Source organism: Desmodus rotundus, chromosome 3 (assembly GCF_022682495.2).
Source record: "Desmodus rotundus isolate HL8 chromosome 3, HLdesRot8A.1, whole genome shotgun sequence".
Classification (NCBI taxonomy): domain Eukaryota; kingdom Metazoa; phylum Chordata; class Mammalia; order Chiroptera; family Phyllostomidae; genus Desmodus; species Desmodus rotundus.
Window position 1 is genome coordinate 32,952,032 of NC_071389.1, and position 17,923 is coordinate 32,969,954.

At 37.9% G+C, this 17,923-nt stretch overlaps 1 protein-coding gene across 3 annotated transcripts in view; it reads right to left on the minus strand.

Annotated features, from left to right (window-relative positions):
• AGBL4 (AGBL carboxypeptidase 4) overlaps positions 1-17,923 on the minus strand; it is a 1,086,758-nt gene that overhangs the window by 738,604 nt on the left and 330,231 nt on the right. The window lies entirely within an intron of this gene.

Below are 17,923 nucleotides of genomic sequence, written 5' to 3' on the forward strand. Positions count from 1 at the left end.
GCCTAAGTCAGGCTCAGCACACACCTCCAGAGACCTGTCAGTACTTCCTCTAGAGTGTAAACTATTTTGCCACAGAGTTCATAGTCCTTTTTCCCAGATCAGGGTGTTAGTGTATGTACATTTTCATTGTTACCCAGCCTTCTGATCTGGGGTATTGGCTAAACATGCAGATTTCTGGGCCTCACCCTAGACCTACCAAGGACAGGCCTGGGAATCTGTATGTTTAACAAGTGCCCCACATGATTCTCATGCTCAGGCGAATTTGGAAAACTGTGCCACTTACACCTTCCTCTCAGAAACTGATGATGGTTACATTAACCCACCCAGACCTTTGTGTCAGCCTTTCATGGTTTATCCTTATTCAATGTAAGGGTATCTAGGTATGGAAAATAAGTTTTTATTATATAGTACATATTTTGAACAAATAAATTAATTAAATATTTCTCTATATGCCCTTCCTACTCCTGCATTTTAAAGTCTAAATAAAAAGATACACATTTTAAATTAGAATATAGGACAGTGACCCAATATCGGAGTACCACAAAAAGGGCACACCATCATGCTTTGTGACAAGCCAAAGGTGCTTGGCCATAACCTCAGAGGTCAGTTTCACAACCATGTGAGGTTAGGCAGCTGGGGAGTAGGAAGAGCACTGGGCTTATCAATTAATCTAGGTTCTGCTGCAGCTCTGCTGTGCAGACTTGATCAAGTCACTTTACCTCAGTCATCCTCAGTTTCTTCTTTAAAAAGTTAAAAATAACTAGTATTTTACACATTGGATTGATAAAATATTTAAGAAAGAGAATTTATAGAAAAGTGCTAATAAAAATGTAATGTATTCTATATTTGACTCTAAGATACCAAAAGAATTAATAATGTCATAAATATAAATTAATTTATCAAATATTTAGATTAATATCATACCAAAAGAACTTATAATAATGTAATAATATGAATTAATCCAATATTTTGTCAATTCTTCAAATATTTGATAAATATTTCTATATCAAAAGCTTTGTGTCAAGAGCTGTGGTTATTTTATGACTAAAATAAAAAACCTTACCCTCATTTAACTCCTGTTCTACTTAAAAAGAATACTGAGTGAATAATTTTAAAGGAATATTTAATTACAAATATATGCTTTGAATGTGCCAGGTAGTATGAAAAAATAACAGAAAAAACCCTCAGGCATAATGAGTGGGGTCATGGATGATTTCCTTGGGGGTAGTTGATGGTTGAGCAAAAATGTGAAGGATTTTAAAGTACAGAATAGGTTGTACATTTCAGGCAAAGAGAACAGCCTGAATTCTTCCTGTGCCTTAAAGGTACATGGCCCAATCAAGGAACTGAAATGCTACTGACTGGACAGCAAAGATCACAGAAAAGAGAAGTATGAGCTAAGTCTAGAGACACATGCAATTAATAGGCTTTGTTAAGGAATTTTGTCTTTGTCCAAAGTAAATACCATGAGAAAGCACTGAGTTCTTTAAGCAGGGGAGGGACAGCAATCAGATTTTTTAAATTTTAAAAACATTATTGTGGAGAAGGATTGCTGGGTCTACCTGACACACTTGAAAACATGTATTCACAAAGATATATACACCCTTATGCTCACTGAAGCACCATTCACAGTGGCCAAGACATGGAGACAACCAAAGTGTCCTTTGTTAGAGGATTGGGTAAAGAAGATGTGGTACATGTATACAATGGAATACTACTCAGCCATAAGAAAAGACAAAATACTGCCATTTGCAACAACATGGACGGATCTTGAGAATATTATATTAAGTGAAATAAGTCAGTCAGAAAAAGCTAAGAAGCATATGATTTCCTTCATATGTGGGATATAAAACTGAAACTCATGGACACAGATAGCAATATTGTGGTTGCCAGAAGGAAAGGGGTGAGGGTGGAGGGGGCCTAATATATGGTGATGGAAGATGGTTTGACTTTGGGTAGTGGGCACAGAGTGCAATATACAGATCTTGTGTCATAGAAGTGTACACTTGAAACCTAAATGATCCTATTAACCAATGTCACCCCAATAAATTTAATTTAAATAAATAAATACATCATTGTGGCTTTATCATAGATAATTGACTTCAGAAGATTAACAGTGGTTGAGGGAAGATATAGAAAGCTATTAGACTAGTCCAGGTGAGAGATGATATGGTTTTGATTAGGAAGGAGATGGTAAAGGAGATGAATTTGAGATGTAATGGAAGGTAAAACCAGCACAGCTTTGATATTGATCAGAAAAGCGAATGGTCTCCTTTGAAATACTAAAGCAATATACAACAATACTAGTATCATAATGTTTTTTTACATGTTAAAGTGTTTTCCCAGATACTTTCTTTAATGGGCCATCTGTAACAGGTGATCTACTCTACAGAAAGCATTGTATTCCGAGCTCTGGTTGGCAGCAGTCAGATGTAACACAGGTTCTACCTTTAAGAAGTTCATGATCTTATAAAGGAGATACAGTATGACCTGTAATTCTGACAACAATTCTCTGAGATAGGTAATGTACTTCCCATTTTACAGCTATAAATGCTAAAACCTAGAGTGCTTGTCAAAGTTGGCTCAGCTAGGTAATGGCAGAGATTCCAAGCCTCATTCTTGGTTCCTTACTCCAAAGTAGTTGGCTCCAGTACTTTGTTTGCTCTTAGAATGGAAAAGGATCTCAGCTGATCCCTTCTGGGACCCACCAATGATTCCCAAAGGCATCTGTCTAACAAGGTAGATTTCAAAAGGTCCCTTTGAGAGCTTTTACATTTCAGCTGGAGGTCAGCAACCTGTCGCACAGTCTATCTCAGTGAACAAAATAATTAGATTAAGTCTTTTCCCTCCGTGTTCAAATCCCTGCTCATGTGACTGTAAATTTAAGTGATAATTCCCTGTGAACTAAAAATGGTTACTCAGAAAAATAATGTTGGTATAAATCTTACCATTGGATATAAAAGGAGTGGAGTGGGAAATATCAAGACTGAGTTAGCCCACCATACAGGGCCCAAGCTTAAAAGGAGATAGTGCCTATGTATGGAACATACGCAGCCTTACTACCTAAAGTCTTGCTACTCGAAGTGTGGCTCTTGGACTGACAGCATCAGCATCATATGAAAACTTGTTAGAAATGGAGACTCTCAGGCCCTGTGGCACACATACAAAATTGGAATCTGCATTTTATAAGATCCCCACTGACTTGTATATAAGTGAAATTTAAGAAATACTGATATTAAAGTACACCCAAAGGAATCTCCACTTCTGATAGCCCAAATGACATGAAATTCTATCAGTAGTATTTTTTATATTTATCAGAGCTTTGGTCTTCTTTCAATCTTCCTTAAAAATTTCTCTGGCTTTGTTCATTAGTTTATTTTTTTTCATTATATTTCTCGTATAGGTGAGATCATATGGTATTTGTCTTTCACTGACTGACTTATTTCATTTAGCATAATATTCTCCATCTACAGTTCCATCCATGCTGTTGCAAAAGGTAGCAGTTCCTTCTCTCTTTCTGCTGTGTAGTATTCCATTGTGTAAGTGTCCTACAGTCTTTTGATCCACTCATTTACCGATGGGCACTTAGGCAGTTTAAAAAAAAAAAAAATCTCTCCAGCTTTGGGACAGTCTGATCATAGCCAAAGGCATGGTATATAGAACAAGACATATCTGGATTGGCATTCCAGCTCTAAATCAAGGGAATGAATTTGGCATATTACTGGGACCTCTGAGACTGCTTCTCTCCAAAATAATAACAAACCAGGCTTGTCAATTCTAAAATATTGGGTTTAGGACTTGTGGTCGAGATTGCAGTACATGTAGACATGGCTTGCCTCTTCACACAACCACATCAATATTACAACTAAAATACAGAACCACCATCATTTATAACTGTTGGAAATTGAGTTGAATGGAAGTCTGACAACTACGGAATTAAAGAAACCACATCCATCCACACTGGTAGGAGGGGCACAGACGTGGAACGGGATGGTCACTCACCCAAATGTGTGGATAAAAATTCAGGAGGGATATCTTGGGAGCAAGGAGTTCCAGCCCCACACCAAGTCCCCTAACCCACGGTTCCAGTGTCAGGAAGATAAGTCCACACAACTTCTGGCTCCAAAAACCAGAGGGGACGGAGTTGGTGGAAGAAATTTCTGAAGCCCCAAACAGTTCCTCTTAAAGAACCCACACATGGACTCACCTACTCAGACTCACTCCCTTTGAGCTCCAGCACCAGGGCAGCAGCTTGAAAGGCATCAAGCTGAGTGGCACACAGGGAGAAACTGAAGTGTTTGACGTCAAGGCAAGTAGAGGCCATTGTCCCTTTTCTAAACCCTCCCCCACAGAACTGACAAGCTGGAGCCATATCTGAGACTCCATCAACCTGACTAACCCTGTATGACCTGACTTGGAGATCGCCGGAAACTCTGCCCCACCCAACTTACAAGCCCACCCAAGCCACTTTTTCATATGAATGGCTGGTCTTGGCTCATGCTTTACAACTTCCTAAATCCTATCAAACAAGCAACAGCTGGCCTCAGTGAACTCTAGGTCCAGCACCAGCAGCAGCCAGCCTAGATTCACAGCTTGGTTTCACTTGGGAATCTCCAAGCCCAGCACAAGTAGCAGCAAGAGAAAAGGACACAGTTACCTACAAAGGAGTTCCCATAAGACTGTCAGCTGATTTCTCCAAAGAGACCTTACAGGCAAGAAGGGGCTGGAAAGAAGTATTCCAAGGACCTACATCCAAGATTACTGTATCCAGCAAAGCTATCATTTAGAATGGAAGGGAAGATCAAGTGCTTCTCAGATAAGGTCAAGTTAAAGAAGTTCATCATCACCAAGCCCTTATTATATGAAATGTTAAAGGGACTTACCTAAGAAAAAGAAGATCAAAACTAGGAACAGTAAAAATGACAGCAAACTCACAGTTATTAACGACCACACCTAAAACAAAAACAAGAGCAAACTAGGCAAACAACTAGAACAGGAACAGAACCATAGAGATGGAGATCACATGGAGGGTTGTCAATAGGGGAGGGGGAGGGGGGGAAAGGTACAGAGAATAAGTAGCATAGATGATAGGTGGAAAATAGACAGGGAGAGGGTATGAATAGTGTAGGAAATGTAGAAGCCAAAGAACTTATAAGTATGACCCATGGACATGAACTATAGGGGGGGAATGTGGGAGGGAGGAGGTGGGCAAGATGGAGTGGAGTGAGGGGGGGGGATGGGACAACTGTAATAGCATAATCAATAAATATATTAAAAAAATAAAAATAAAATAAAATTTTAAAAACACACACTAAAGGAGTTCATCATCACCAAACCATTATTATATGAAAGTTAAAGGGATTTATTTAAGAAAAAGTAGATCAAAAACTATGAACAATAAAATGGCAATACATACATGTCTATCAACAATTGAATCTAAAAAGAAAAAGCTAAGCAAACAAAAAGAACAGACATAATCACAGATACAGAGGGCATTTTAATGGTTGCCAGATGGGAGGGGGGTATAGGGGAATCGGTGAAGAGGTGAGGGGATTAAGGAGCACAAATAGGTAGTTACAAAATAGCCATGGGGATGTAAAGTACAGTATAAGAAATGGAGTAGTCAAAGAACTTATATGCATGACTCATGGACATGAACAATGGTGGGGGATTGCCTGAGAGAGTGAGGGGTGCTGGGTGGAGAGGGGTAAAGGGTGAAAAATCAGGACAACTGTAATAGCATAATCAATAAAACATAATTAAAAAATGAATAGTGGGTTTAGGATAAAAGAAGATAATAGATGCTAAGTGCTTTGTATTTATATGGAATGCAAGCATTGTTGCTATTGTCATTATCAAGAATAATTGTATTTTTTCATTTTTTCATTCAATCAGTCATATAGTTGGATAGTGGGAACCTATTTTTGCCACACCCTGTGCTATGTATTGGGGATAAATAGATATATAAGACAGCTGTTCTTGTCCTCAAAAAGCCTTTTGGTGGAGAAGTTAAGAAATCTTATAATTTTCAATGTCCTAAAAGAGGGGCACAGCAATGTTAGAACCCAGGTCTCTTGGTGGTCAAGCTGCTATTGTGTCTCACCACCATAAATTCCAAGAAAATGTGGTGTGTTTTGGTGAAAAGTATAGGAAGTCTAGAGCTGGACAGTGTGGTTGGAATACTGGCTATACCATTCTTACCTTGGACAAAAATCAAACCTTTCTAAGTTTCAGTGTTCTTGTTTGTAATAACATCTATATGACTGAGCTTACCTGAGGATAAAGCAGATGTGAAAGGGCGAAGTAAACAGTAAGTTACTGGTCCTTCATTCAAATATTCAAGTGTCTGTTCTGTACTCAACACACAGTAGTGTCCCTAGGATAACAGGGGTGAAAAAGATTCTGTTGCTTTTCTCAAGCAGCTCCCCGTCAAGTATTACTTAATAAATGCTCAAAGGGGAAAGCCTAAAGTATTACTATGTGTGATAAAATAAGAGAAGCCTCATCTGGAGGGGTTTGGGGGAGTAGGCTCAGGAGAGCCAGCTTTGAGAAATGTATTGCATCAATTTAACTGTTTTCAATGTTTGTTATCAAGAATAAATAAAATTTGCAACAGAAAAAAAGAAGAAATAGGTTAAGCAAGAAGAGAGAGTATTTTGAGCTTTGTCCAATAGGGCAAAATAATAATAATAATAGCCAATGTTTATTAAACATTAAGTGCCAGGCACGGTGATACCATATTGTGTCATGTACAATGTGCACTTTTTTGCCTACATTTTTGAGGGAAAAATAAGGATGCACATTACACGTGGCTATAATGATTACACACCTGGGTATAATAATGGGTACAATAATCCTCTGGATAATGCGCACAAAACGTGGGTGCGCATTATACATGGGAGCGCATCATACCCAACAAAATACGGTAAATGCTTCATATGTTTCAGCACATTTAATTTTACCTGTATTGTTTTACTGTTTGTGTACTTGTCTAGAAACTTATAATACTCTCTCATTCCTTGACTTTCTCTACTATCATCCAACCATGAAATTCTAGATTTGGCTGCCAAGTTCCAAGATAAACACTATTGGTCCTATTTTAAATTACTTCCCTCCTGCCTTTCCCCTAAGCACTTTTGACGCGCAACCCACCTCCGGCTCTATCGATATGGATTCCACATTTAGATGTACTATTCATTTTTCTCATATTTAAAAATGGTCCAAGAAATGTGTCTTTCAGTGCAGTAACTCCTGTTTTGAAATCCGTATCTGAGCCAAGAACTTTATTTCCTCCTAAGAGAAATTCTTATGCAGATAGATTTTAGTCCTGAGCAACACAGAGACATTTATAAAATCCAAGAGTTCTAGGGCACACCAGAGCTTTATACTTTGCTACCCCAATTTCAACAATATAGATGGGAGTACAAAAGACGATTAGATTTTAACCAAATTATCTTTTATATAAACTGTTCTTCAGTGGGCCCACAGCAAAACATCTCTGAGTATTTCAACAGAAAATTTTGCTGTCACTTTCATTGAAGGAGGAAAACACACCAAATTGTGCTTCTCTAAACATCCTTAAAATATGTCGTTTCTGTGTCTTAACAAATAGTAGATAGACATGATTTTCAGGGAAATTCATTTCCAAGTTCTTTTTGTTTTTCTTTTTTAAAGTAAAGTTCTTAACTAGGTCATGCTGGCTGCTTGACTTTCAACTAGTTTCAAAAAAATACTTCTCTGATTATATTTTACTTGCTTGTTTGTTTTGTTGATTAGGTTCCACTTACAGATGAGATCATATCGTATTTGTCTTTCACTGCCTGGGTTATTTCACAGAGGGGAGGTGGGAGGGGATAATAGGGAGGAAAGGGGGAAGGGTTGTCAAGGAACATGTATAAAGGACACATGGACAAAGCCAAAGGGGGGTAGGATTGAGTGTGGGAGGTGGGGATGGCTAGGGTAGGAGGGAGTGATGGGAGAGAAATGGAGACAACTGTACTTGAACAACAACAACAACATAAATAAATAAATAAATAAATAAATAAAAATACTCTGATTTTGAAAATTGGGCAATGTGCTTTTGATCTGAACAACTGAATTAGTATCAATCAGTGTGATCCAGAAATGCTACCAACCTCAGAACTGGAGATGATCAAAAGTCTTGTGTCTCTCTCATCAAAATGTAAGATCTAGTCGTATTTTAAGTCATAAGCTCTCCGAGCATATACCTTGCTGTTTTGTGCCTCCTTGCTTCTGCTCATGTCCTCCCCTCCTATGTGAAGCCCCATACTCAGTCAGCTAACTCTCAAATATCCTCGAAAAGCCAGTTTGAGTGTCACATCTTCTGGGAAGCCGTTTCTGATTCCTACCCTCATCCCCATATCACAGGCTGCTAAGAATCCCTCTTCTTCTTCCCACAATGCTCATATCAATTTTTGTCACAGTACAAATGTCCCTATATTATCACTGGCAAAGGTAATACTATGTGCTCATCCAACTCCAATTTCTTTTGCTCCCAGGCACACAGACTACCTTTCTCAGCTTTCCCTGCAGTTGGGTAGGACTAAAAACTGAGTCTAGCAACAGGACTGTGTGTGAAAGAGATATTTTGTTTCTTCCAAACCCAATCTTCCAGTCTCTCTCTTCCCTCATCTGCCAGTTAGATGCAGAGATCTGGGTCCCCTACTGACACTTGCAGCTGAGTTCCTCTACTAACCCCCGTAAATTATATTTAAATAAGAAGTAAACTTTGATTGTAAGCCACTGAGGCTTGTGGGTTGTTTGTTGTGGCTTATATCAACTAATAGAATTATCAAATGTTTATTTGTCTGTCTTGCCTTCTAGACTATGAGCTTCTTAAAGTTAGTATCTGTATTTTATTAATCTGCTTCTGTAACATTTAGCAGGATGCTCACAGGAAGTAGGTGCTCCAGTAATAAATATTCATTCCCAGGATATTTCTCACAATTATTTTTCCTGACTTCTCCAGTGAAACTACTGGTAATTATTGGTTTCTCTTTTATTCAACAGCCCAAAGCAAGGCACTCTGAATTTGTCTGAGACAGACCAAAAAAATAAACAATTAAACATCTTGTAAGTTATCTGGAGCTTGCTGAAGGTCCAGAGAAAATGATGGAACACAATATCCACAAATTATGTGAAGATCAACAACTTTCACATTAGTAATCAAATTGGTAGAAAAGATATCCACCAACTAATTAGGGCAACCAATTCACTGTGTTTCAGAGACAATTCAGGATTTAAAGTCACAGACAAGCTCTCCAGCTGATTAGTAAATAAAATAGGCAAAATTCCTAATGTTAAGGAGAAATTACCTTTAATATTGTTTAATAAGGTACTGGTACTAATTAATGCCAATTTACATCTCAGACCTTTGCTCTGCCTTTCTCTGGCCTGTTCTGTAGCTTGGGAGGCACCTGTATGAAATACACCTCCAACGATACTTTCTGGCCTGCTAAGGACCCTGAATCTCAGACTGAGACACTTGGACTCTACTTGACAGGGAGCAATGACCTGAACAAAGCCATTTTTAAGGACTTAGAGAAACAGGATCTAAAAGGTATATTCCCAACCTGTCGCCAACACTAGCAGTTCATGTAATATAATCTCATACAAATCTGAGTCTACCTACGCTTATAAGGAAAAAAAAAAGTTAAATAGGGCCAAATTCCTCACTTAAAAATGATAAATCCTAGATTTTTACCCCTCCTCCTCTCTTAGAGATAGCCCCCACCAGGAGGTGGCCATTATTAAGAAAGCCCCATCAATTTTGCCTCGGGCAGACCCAGAATGCTTTGCTTTGTCCTGTTAAATAAAGAGAAACTAAAAATTACCAGCAATTTCATTGGGGAAGTAAGGAAAAGTAATTGTGAGAAACATCCCAAGCAGCCCAGTGAATAATTATAGCGCACGACAGACTCAGGCTTGAAATTAAGGGTACTTATTTTAATTCAACATCTGAAATGTTGTATTTATACAAAGAAAAACTGTGAGGGAAATGAATGGATCCCAGCTCCAGCAAGGCCACATATGTTTGTGGAAGGTCCTCATCTTCAGGGCTTTGTCTTCTTCTGTAGTCAGGGAAGCCAGTGTTTTAAAGCCTCTAAGTTTACAATGTGCACTACATTTATAGATGCTCAAGGGGACAGAAAGCTCTTGGAGATTAAATCAGTCACTGAAGGGAAGGGTAGGGGCTTTCAACATTTGGGGGGAGGGGAACAGAGTCAGGGGAATGTATGCTCTGTGCCTGGGGTTAGAATGAAATTTGCTTCCCAGGTGGGTTTAAGGCCTGGTGAGAAATGAAGATCTGAACCCAGGGGAAGGAAAAGAGAAGATAATCAAATAATCTGTGGAATCAGCTTTACCCTGAAGATAATAAAACTCAAGCTTGGCGGGGAGAAGGGGTAGAAACTCCCTACTTTCACAGGTCTCTTTTAAAGACGTGGGATTGGCCCAGGTAATATGGTTTATGAATGTTAACAATCAAAGTAAATTTGAGATTAGTTGCTGCACAAGAAAATACAAAATGTTCAAAATTTCAAGATTTATGTGTGAAAAAAACTTGATACAGATTTTCCCAAATTTCAAAACAATTCTAAAATTTTACATTAAATTACTAATAATGCATCATGACACTGAAATATACTTTTTAAAAATCATCAATAGGAAAAGTCACATTTGATCAACTATTCTAGAAGAAAGACTAAATTAGCTTTCTATTCTCTCTTTAGAAGATTTTATTACAGACTCATATAAAGAAAAGATCAAAGAGTATGAGCCTAAAAATGTAGGAAAAGTTATTATAGAAGTATTTCAAGAAATAATAAAAATATGCTATTTTAAAATACTTTGTGAAATCTATAGCATTTAAAAATACTTTAATAATTTGTCAATTTAAAAAATGTGGAGAACCCTAAAGATTCCACCAAAAAACTACTAAAACTAATAAATGAACTCAGTAAAGGAACAACATACAAAATAAATATCCAGAAATCAATTGCATTTTTATACACCAATAATGAACTATCAGAAAGGGAAACTAAGAAAACAATTGCATTCACAATTGCTACAAAAAGAATAAAATACTCCTACCCTTCCTGACAGCATGGATGGAACTGGAGAGCATTATGCTAAGTGAAGTAAGCCGGGCAGTGAAAGACAAATACTATATGATCTCACCTATAAGTGGAACCTGATCAACAAAACAAACAAGCAAAACAGAACCAAAGACATGGAAATAAAGAACAAACTGACAGTGACCAGAGGGGAGGAGGAAGGGGTATAAGGGGGAAAGAAAGGAAAGGGCCAAGGAACATGTCCTTGGGGGCCATGGACAAGGACAACTGGAGTGGGGGGAGGGGATTGAATGTGGGCAGAGGGAGTGGAGAGGGCAGGGAAGAGTAATGGGGGAAAAGGGGGATAACTGTAATTGAACAACAATAAAAAATGCTTTTAAAAAGAATAAAATACCTAGAAATAAATTTAAACAAGGATATAAAAGACCTGTACAATGAAAATTATAAGACACTGAAGAAAGAACTTAAAGAAGATACAAGTAAGTGGAAGCATATAGTGTGTTCATGGATAGGAAGAATTAATATCTTTAAAATGTCCATACTACCCAACATAATTCCTATTAAGATACCAATAGCATATTTCACAGAACTAAAACAAATATTCCAAAAAATTTATATGGAACCACAAAAGATCCCAAATTGCCACAGCAATATTGGGAAAGAAGAACAAGTTGGAGGAACCATGTTACCTGATATCAAACTACACTATAAGGCCATAGTAATCAAAACAGCATGGTGCTGGCATAAAAACAGCCATATAGATCAATGGAACAGAATAAAGAGCCCAGATATAAACTCACACATTTATGGTCAATTACTATTTGAAAAAGGAGCCAAAAACATACAATACGGCAAAGACAGTCTAGTCAATAAATGTTGGGAAAATTGGACAGAAATTATATACAAAAAATTTAAAACTAGACCACCTTCTTATACCATACAAAAGAATGAGCTCAAAATGGATTAAATACTTAAATGTTAGACTCAAAACCATAAAAATCCCAGAAAAAAACATAGGCAGTAAAATATCATACATTTCTTGTAGTAATATATTTTCTGATATATCTCCTTGGGCAAGGGAAACACAAGAAAAACAAATGGTACTACATTAAACTAAAAAGTTTTTGCACAGCAAAGGAAACCATCCATAAAATAAAAAGACAACCCAGTGAATGGGAGGACATATTTATCAATGATATATATGATAAGGCACTAACAGCCAAAATTTACAAAGAATTTATAAAACTCAGCACCAAAAGAAAAAACAATCCAGTTAAATAGGCAAAGGACCTCAATAGACACTTCTCCAAGGAGGACATACAAAAGGCCAATAGACATCTGAAAAGATGCTCGATATCACTAATCACCAGAAAGATATAAATTAAAAGCACAATGAGATATCACCTCACAACTGACAGAATGTCTATCATCAATCAATCAACAATGACAAAGGTTGGCGAGGATGGGGAACAAAAGGAATCCTAATGCACTGTTGCTGGGAATGCAGATTTGTGCAGCCACTGGGGAAAGCAGTATAAAGTTACCTCAAAAAATTAAAAATGGATCTGCCTTACAACCCAGTGATTCCACTTCTGGGAATATATACAAAAAAAAAAAAAAAGCCCAGAACACTAATTTAAAAGAATATATGCACCCCTATGTTCATTGCAGCATTATTTACAATACCATAATTTGGAAGCAGCCCAAGTGTCCATCACTAGGTGAGTGGATACAAAAGTTGTGGTATATTTACACAAGGGAATAGTACTTGGTTGTTAAAAAAAAAAAAAAAGAAGAAGAAGGAATTTTACCCTTTGCGACAGTATGGATAAACCTAGACAGCATTATGCTAAGTGAAATAAGCCAGTCAGAGAAAGGCAAGTATCATATGATTTCACTCATACAGGGAATCTAATAAACAAAATTAACTAACAAAATAGAAACAGACTCATAGATAGAGAACAGATCAACAAAACAAACCCATCACTTAATCCCATCACTGTTCTCACCCAGTCTCACAACCCCCCGGTGTTGTGAGACTGGGTGAGAACAGTGATGGGATTAAGCAAAAAAGAAATTCATAGACACAGACAACAGTATGGTGACTACCAAAGCGAAAGATGGGTGGGCAGAAAAGGGTATAGGGAGGCTAAATGGTGATGGAAGGTGACGTGACTTGGGGAGGTAAACACACAACATAATATACAGATGATGTATTCTAGAACTGTACACCTGAAACCTATGTAATTTTATTAACCAATGTCATCCCCATAAATTCAATAAAAATTTAAAAAAAAAATTTGTAATTTATGATGCTCTCTTTTCTTCTTCTAACTCAATACTAGTTTTCATACCTAAGTTTGTATTTGTAATGTCTATTATCTTAAAGCAGTCCACCAAAATGAATAAGCTTAAATGAATAAACTTGGATTCATCCCTGCTCACATGCACTCACCACTTGCAAGATCAGATTCCTCTGCCAATGTCCAGCCCAACTTAAGAGTCCCTATCTCATCAAAACAGAGACCAGGAAAGAGGGGCCAAGGAAAGGAATTCTGGAATTGAACCCAGCATAGCAAATCAGCAAAGAGTACAGAGTTTCTATCAGATGGAACTGGGCTTAAAACCAGCTTCTTTCATAACTGTTAGCTGCTATGTTCCTTATCAACTTTGAGAAAACAGATTCTGTGACCACAAGTTCTTTAACCTCACTGAGGTTGCAAGTTCTTTAACCTCACTGAGCCTCAGTTTCTTTCTGCCAAAATGATAAGGAACAGATGAGCTAACAGTTGTGAAAGAAGCCTTGGATAAACTGAACTGTTGCATGCAAGAGTTTTAGGTGTAAGTAACCTGGCTAAAGTCATACGTAGTAGAATAGGGACCTGGAGACCAAATCTTTCTGGCCCAAGGCATATGTCTGTTCCCATTACAACATTATTTATCACAGCTTGCCTGTGCCACGCTCATGTTGATAGCCAGCATTTGATGTATTAATGAAATAAAAATGTAACTTTTATCTTCCTTCCATTCCCCCCAACCATATGGTCTTGCAACCATTCCTGATGGGCACAGTCTTATGCCTCAGCTTGTGTGCTGACTTCTTTGGGGAGGTGAATGGGTTACCCAAGGATACCAGCTTCAAATTGTCCAAGATCTACCTAGCACTTATGGTTATTTTTAAGTCCTTACCTTTCACAATACTGAAGTATTTATGGAGTAAAATATATAGTATGTGATTTACTTAAAAATATACAGTGGAAGAGGAGTTAGAAGGAAGTGAGTAGTGATAAAAATGAAAATTGATTGGCCATGAGTTGATCATTGTTGAAGCTGGATTATGAGTACATGATGTTTATTATATTATTTCTGTTTACTTTTGTATACAGTGGAAATTTTCCAGAGCAAAAAGTGAAAAAAAATTTATTGAATACCATCTTACACGCATGTGGGGCTTTATTCTAGCCCTTTCTCAATTTGTCTCCCGGCATTTGTTTGCTTCATTTATTTTTGATTTTTCTGACAACTATATAAGCCAAATACCATTATAACATGGCGATACTATTAATAATAAGAGCATCTATTTTTTGAAGTACTTGTTCTCTGCCTGGCCCAGTGCAAAGTAATTTACTTTCATTGTCTCATTTGATCTTTATAAGAATTCTGTGAAGTATGCATTAGTATTTTATTTTATGGATGAGGAAACTGAGGTTTAGGGAGATTATATAACCTAACCAAAGTCTATAGTAAGTGATATATTCAAATCTTCTACTTTAAACACTATGTTAACTGTTTTCCAGACTCTGCTTTATACTCTAAAGAAGATGCCAAGCTACAGTGGGCCACTAACTAACTGGAGGAAGAGGAAGTCTTACAAAAGTGAAGAAAATGGTCCTCAGTTTTCTCTGGTATCATATACCAAATTTGAAGAATACACACTGCACACCCTGCTTTACATGCTATATTGTGCAAGACCAGAAGGATTCACATCTTTCCTTTTATGAGCTTCAATCCAAAATAAGAGAACACAAATGTCAACAGATGTAATGAGGCATTTATTTTTTGAAATAAGAAGAAAAAGAATATAACAACAATAAAACAAGCAGAAGGAAAGAGAGAAAAAAAGGATTGCTTTAACACTGACTGTGCTTGGTACTTGACACATGCAATACATTGCTCTTTACAATCCCTAGTCCTACAGAGAAGGATGGACCTCATGAAGTAATAGATGAGTTCTGCTGAGCATCTCAGAGGTGGACCTTTAAGGGAATGAGGGCTAGGACCTGGAGAGATTTGAACATTGTGCGTGACAGAAGGAATATTTGGAACTTGGAAAGGAACACTAATTTGCAAGTAGGGAAAAAGGCATTAGAAGAGGGTGAAAGTATGCAGTACCATAGAGGATAGTGTGGGTAGTGAAAAAAGTCCATAATAGCAAATTAGCTAATGGAATATTTTTACTTACTGACTTTTTTCTCCACATTAAAACTATGAGGAAGTTTGCCTGTGAACTTCAGGGGGCCACACTATAAGAATGTTGATTCACTGACTCATATAGTGAGGTAAAGTTGAGAAAAATATAATTTTGAGCTAGTCACATGACTACAAAGCTAGATCTTCTAAAATGATTCCAGACAGCTAAGCTTGGCTTCTGATATAGCATTTTTTTTTATTGTTGTTCAAGTTCAGTTGTCTCCATTTTCACCCCACCATGCCTCCACACCCCACCCATCCCTGCCTCCCACCCTTGAACATACCCACTTTGGCTTTGTCCATGTGACCTTAATACATGTTCTTTGATGGCCCTTTCCCTATTTTCCCCCATCATCCCTCTCCCTTCTCCCCTCTGGTTACTGTCAGTTTGTTCTTTATTTCAATATGTCTAGTTGTACTCTGCTTGCTTGTTTGTTTTGTTGATTACATTCCACTTATAGGTGAGATCATATGGTATTTGTCTTTCACCACCTGGCTTATTTCACTTAGCATAATGCTCATAAGTTCCATCCATGCTGTAGCGAAAGGTAGGAGCTCCTTCTTTCTTTCTGCTGCGTAGCATTCCATTGTGTAAATGTACCACAGTTTTTCATTTCTAATAGCAATAAGCAGACCACATAGAAGTGAGGGAAAGGGAGAACATGATCAGAGGTCCTTGGAAAATACTGGTCTGCTCTTTTGGGCTGTCTGATTAGAACAGCTGCAGAGGTTTAACCAGCTGAATTGACCTGAACAGCCTCTCCTGCCTAGAGCTTAAATGATGAGGAAGCGTCTGGTTCTTCCATCCAGAACCTCCTCATTCCCAAGAAGCAGATTCAGATTAAGGTGCGACATACTTGATATGTGCAGGGCAATGCTCTACCGCCAGGTCAGTAATAGAACCATTTTCTGTTTCCCCAGAGCAATGGAAACCTATGCTGCCCCTCTCATTGTACTAAGCCAGCTGAAGAGACTCAGAACCAATCTGGTTGACTTAAAGCAAAAAAGAGTTGCATTATTCCTCATCCTCAGCCTTGGCAATTTGTTTTGGCTTGACCACTATGACATCATCTCCTACCACCTGGATATTTGCATCAAAAGTGAGTTTTCCACCAAATTTCCCAGTCATTCTGGTCAGAGATTTTTACAAGATATTATTGGATAGTTCTTTATCCATAAATCTACCATAGGGCTGATGTATCTGCTGGGGCTAGCAGAAGTTAAATTCCAGATCATAAGTTCAGACTGAAAGAACTCAAAGAAAACCTCAGGTCTTGCAGCCAGCCTTTCCACAGCATTCACCAGCAGTCCCAGAGTTTTTTCATACTCCAAGCAAGGGTAGCCAAACTTTTCCTGTAAAGGGTCAGATGATAAACATTTTTTATTTGGTGAGTTTATAGTCTCTTCTATCCCAACTATGCAACTCTGCCATTGTAGGACACAATCAGCCATAGATAATTCATAAACAAATGGATGCTGCTGTTTTCCAATAGAACTTCATTTACAAAAACAGGCAGTGAGCTGGGTTTGGCTCAGGGTGTTAGTAGAAAACTGCCTCATGCCTTTGACTGCTAGCTTCTTACCTTCATTTATCCTCAATGACATTCTTCAGACTATGAGAGGCCTCAAGTCCAATACTCATGGCTTTCTTGAAGTTTAGAGCATTACTAAGGAGAACCATGAACTCCGGAATTGCCACTTTCTGCTACTATGAGAGCTACTGTGGTTCATACTGCATGCTAGAACTAGCAGGATGACCCGTCCAGGTCAGCAATGTGGTAATGTGGTGGAACTCCCTTTTCACTATGTCCAGCCTTGCAATAAGAGATACTCCTAGTGTGTGTTCACACCACTCTAGATTTATTCTTTTTTCTCCCATCTCATAAAACTCAGTGTTTTACTGATGTGCTCGGCAATCCTGGAGACACCTTTCCCTGCATTGGAGATCTTTTGACCCTGACATTTAGGGCATCACAAAGACCAGTTGAGCCCAGCAACTCTGAAGAAATTTTCCAAGTAAAAAAAATCTATCTGAGTAGAGGGGTCCCATCAGAGTCAAAGATCCCTCTGGCAATGATTCTTGAGAACAGGCTAAGTTCTGGCCTACATTTGTGGCCACCCAGGAAGAGGCAGAGGATGCTGTAGGTAATAATGAGTGGTGTTACTGCTTCCATCTAAAGAATTTTAAGGACATGTAGGGCTAATATTCAATTTGAAATTGTCTTTGGTACAATATAAATTTACTGCCCATTTCCTCAGATCTTAAAATCAAAAGCATACTCAAATACATGTGTGAGTGTTGTTTGGGAAAAACTGACTACGTTAGTTCAGGTCTCATCATTTCTCCCATTAATACC